The following is a 5,000-nucleotide window of genomic DNA, read 5'->3' on the forward strand; positions in this document are numbered from 1 at the left end:
AATACCTGATATCCCAAACTATAAATCTTTTCCAAAGGAATACTGAGGCAGAGGATATAAAGGATTGCTATTGTTCATTACTTTTCTTGTAGTTTCCTTATTTCTTTTCCTCACTGGGCTATTTTCCCTGTTGGAGCTCTCGGGCCTATAGCATTCTGCTTTTCCAACTAGGGTTGTAGCTTAGCAAGTAATAATAATAATAATAATAATAATAATAATAATAATAATAATAATAATAATAATTAACTTTTCGGACATAGAGTACTTCAGGGGAAAAAAATATGATTAAAAACTCAAAGAGTAAATTTGATCCATTGAACGTTTTATAACGTTTCGTATTTTTCCCCCATAATTATCGATGAACGTTAATTAAGGCGAAACCTTCAAAATAATGAAAGACAATCAAGGTGAGGGTCACAATGAAAGGGAGTTTAAATAACCTTAGCCATTTTTTTTTTTTTTTTGTGTTTGGTTTGAACGAAAGTTTCTGTAATCTGTAATAAATATGATTCTTTCGTCGACTTTGGTATAAATAGATTATATAACATATTCAATGATATAACAATTTGCCATTCAAAGAATATATATATATATATATATATATATATATATATATGTATATATATATATATATATATATATACATATATATATATATATATATATATATATACACACACACACATATATATATATATATATATATATATATATATTATAAATTTGGAACATGAAGACGTATTTTTAGTTTTCAAATAAGCCATATACTTATAATATATGGCTTATTATTATTATAATTATTATTATTATTACTATCCAAGCTACAACCCTAGTTGGAAAAGCAAGATGCTATAAAGCCCAGGGGCTCCAACAGGGAAAAATAGCTCAGTGAGGAAAGGAAATAAGGAAATAAATAAATGAAGAGAACAAATTAACAATAAATCATTCTAAAATAAGAAACAACGTCAAAACAGACATGTCATATAATAAACTATCAACAACATAAAAAACAAATATGTCATAAATAAACTATAAAAAGACTATGTCTGCCTGGTCAACAAAAAAGCATTTGCTCCAACTTTGAACTTTTGAAGTTCTACTGATTCAACCACCCGATTAGGAAGATCATTCCACAACTTGGTCACAGCTGGAATAAAACTTCTAGAGTACTGCGTAGTATTGAGCCTTGTGATGGAGAAGGCCTGGCTATTAGAATTAACTGCCTGCCTAGTATTACGAACAGGATAGAATTGTCCAGGGAGATCTGAATGTAAAGGATGGTCAGAGTTGTGAAAAATCTTATGCAACATACATAATGAACTAATTGAACGACGGTGCCAGAGATTAATATCTAGATCAGGAATGAGAAATTTAATAGACCGTAAGTTTCTGTCCAACAAATGAAGATGAGAATCAGCAGCTGAAGACCAGACAGGAGAACAATACTCAAAACAAGGTAGAATGAAAGAATTAAAACACTTCTTCAGAATAGATTGATCACCGAAAATCTTGAAAGACTTTCTCAATAAGCCTTTTTTTTTGTGAAATTGAAGAAGACACAGACCTTATATGTTTCTCAAAAGTAAATTTACTGTCGAAAATCACACCTAAAATTTTGAAAGAGTCATACATATTTAAAGAAACATTATCAATACTGAGATCCGGATGTTGAGGAACCACCGTCCTTGACCTACTTACAATCATACTTTGAGTTTTGTTAGGATTCAACTTCATACCCCATAATTTGCACCATGCACTAATTCTAGCTAAATCTCTATTAAGGGATTCACCAACCCTAGATCTACATTCAGGGGATGGAATTGATGCAAAGAGAGTAGCATATGCAACAATATATATATATATATATATATATATATATATATATATATGTGTGTGTGTGTGTGTGTGTGTGTGTGTTAAATTTTGCACATTTATACGTGTTTTTTCATATATATTCAAATAAGCCATATATATATTTTTGATACATTAATGTCTGGATTCTCTTAACGACCTTGGGATCAGAGCCCCCAGGCGAAATCACACAAAGACAAGAGCTTGTGACCGGCCGGGAATCGAACCCTGGTCGGCAAGCTTGTATAGACAGTGACTAAACCACTTGGCCAAGTGGTTTAGTCACTGTCTATACAAGCTTGCCGACCAGGGTTCGATTCCCGGCCGGTCACAAGCTCTTGTCTTTGTGTGATTTCGCCTGGGGCTCTGATCCCAAGGTCGTTAAGAGAATCCAGACATTAATGTATCAAAATATATATATGGCTTATTTGAATATATATGTGTGTGTGTATATATATACTGCATATATATATATATATATATATATATATATATATATATATATATGTGTGTGTGTGTGTGTGTGTGTGTGTGTGTGAATGCACTTCTATATACATATATACATACTTATATCCACTTGTGTATACGTTTGTAAAAAAATCTTCATCTCTCTAACTATAGTCCATTTCTTTTAGCGATGCATATTTGCACCGACTCGCAGCGGTGTCCTTTTAGCTCGGAAAAGTTTCCGGATCGCTGATTGGTTGGACGAGATAATTCCAACCAATCAGCGATCACGAAACTTTTCCGAGCTAAAAGGGCTCGCAGCGGTGCCCTTTTAGCTCGGAAAAGTTTCCGGATCGCTGATTGGTTGGACGAGATAATTCCAACCAATCAGCGATCACGAAACTTTTCCGAGCTAAAAGGGCACCGCTGCGTGTCGGTGCAAATATGCATCGCTAAAAGAAATGGACTATAACACATTCCTCCTGCATTCTCCATCAATTATCCCAGACGCTCACCACCCCCCCCCCCCCCCGCCCCAGCCCACCCGATCCTATGACAGCCATTGAAATTCCTATCATCCCCTTAAGTCCTCCTTTCTTCTTCCTTCTCTTATCCATCATAATGCCTCCTGCGTGTGTGTCTGCCTCATTAAATTGACAAATCTAATGAGTAGTTCGGGCCTCGTACTCATAACCTGTCAGAAACGAAGCTCGGCTCGTTAAGCTCGTTAATGTTAATTAACAGCCCAATTAATGATGGCAGTTCGTAAAAGACAATGATTCGCTGTATTATACTGTGGTGATCTTTAGGGAAGGGATTTGGTAGGGATAAGAATAATTTGAAAGGATAAAATAACATTATTACGTAGATGTAAAAGAAAAGAAATGTAGGAGATGTACAATAGTAGCTTCTATTGGAAACGTCCCTGCCTGGCGATCGCCAGACTGGGATTCGAGTCACATTTTAAAAGCCGCTCATGAATGGCAGAGGCAAGGGACAGTGACATTGCCCTATCAGGCAGGACGAAGCCCTAGAAACTGACCGTATGTACATATGATCATCGCCAAGCCCCGTCTCCTTCCAAGCTAGGACCAAGGGCCAGGTAATGGCTACTGATGACTTAGCAGGTAGACCTACAGGCTCACTCAAACCTTCCGTTTGGAACCTCACCATCCTAGTGAGTTGAGGATTGGGTGTTTGGAGGATCTATAGATCTATCTACTAAGTCATCAGTAGCCATTACCTGGCCCTCCCTAGTTCAAGCTTGGGTGAAGAGCTGGTCGCTGATCGTATGGATATATGGTCAGTCTCTAGAGCAATGTCTAGCTTGATAGGGCAATGTCACTGTCCCATACCTCTGCCATTCATAAGCGGACTTTAAACCTTTAAAACCTTTAAACTAAGAATGGTGGTGGTGGGGAGAATATAGTTCTTTTATCTGAGTCATCAGCAGCCCTATTTGGCATTACCGGGTCCTAGCAGAGGTGGAAATATAGTAGTTTCTTATTATGAAATATCCTCCACCTATTATCAAATCATTTGTTAGGCCATCTTCTCTTGTTTTGTCTCTTTTCATGCCTTTTAATGCTTTTTTCTTTACTTATTATTATTATTATTATTATTATTATTATTATTATTATTATTATTACTTAGTAAGCTAGAACACTAGCTGGAAAGGCAGGGTGCTATACATTCAGGGGTTCCAACAGGGAAAATAGCCCAGTGAGGAAAGGAAACAAGAAAAATAAAATATTTCTAAAACTGTAACAGCATTGAAATAAATATTTTCTATATAAGCTATAAAACTTTTAACAAAACAAGAGGTGGAGAAATAAGATAGCATTGTGTGCCCGAGTGTACCCTCAAGCAAGAAAACTCTAATCAAAGACAGAGGAAGACCATGGTACAGAGGCTATGGCACTACCCAAGACTAGAGAACAATGGTTTGATTTTAGAGTGTTCTCCAAGAAGAGCTGCTTACTCTGGGTACCGACTCATATATTTCATCAATCTACCTGTCAGATGCCAGGAAATTGCATCTAATGGCGTTTCTTTGTAAAAAAAGAAAATAAAATCCGGTGGAAGCCCCTCACCATCAGGGCATTTTTAAATCCCCCCCCCCCCCCCCGAAAGAAAATTGATATCTATAATTGGGCTTATGAGTAGTTAACAACGTGTTTGCTGCGGACATGAATATATTTTGGTATCTGTACTTTGTATTTTTGTAATACATATTATCAGTATTTTACATATAATTACCATAACTTAGAGCCTGAAATGAGAATAAAAATAGTATTATTGGAACTATGATTTTTTGACGCATTAATTGGAAAAAAAACTACCATGAAAGTATGTTTTTAATAACCACGCAATTCTTCAAATTTTGAATAGAATCCGAGTATTTCTACTTCTCGTCTAAAGATGGCAGCACACGTCTCTTGTTCCAGTCATATGAATGATTCTATGTCATTGGAAAAGGGTGATAGATTGATATGCAGAAATATGTATGGCAGGAATCAATCATAATAAATTCAAATTAAGTAGGCTACTTTGCTATTTCTAAACCAAAAGGACGTCATGGAAGGTTCTAGAAGGCAAGGATTAAAGAGCTTTACACATTATTTCTTTTCATGGCCAATAGATGGCCTTAGTGGAGAGTACTAAATTGCTAATTATCCCCATCATCCACTCATTATAATTTT

The sequence above is a fragment of the Palaemon carinicauda genome, chromosome 3 (assembly GCF_036898095.1).
Source record: "Palaemon carinicauda isolate YSFRI2023 chromosome 3, ASM3689809v2, whole genome shotgun sequence".
Lineage (NCBI taxonomy): Eukaryota > Metazoa > Arthropoda > Malacostraca > Decapoda > Palaemonidae > Palaemon > Palaemon carinicauda.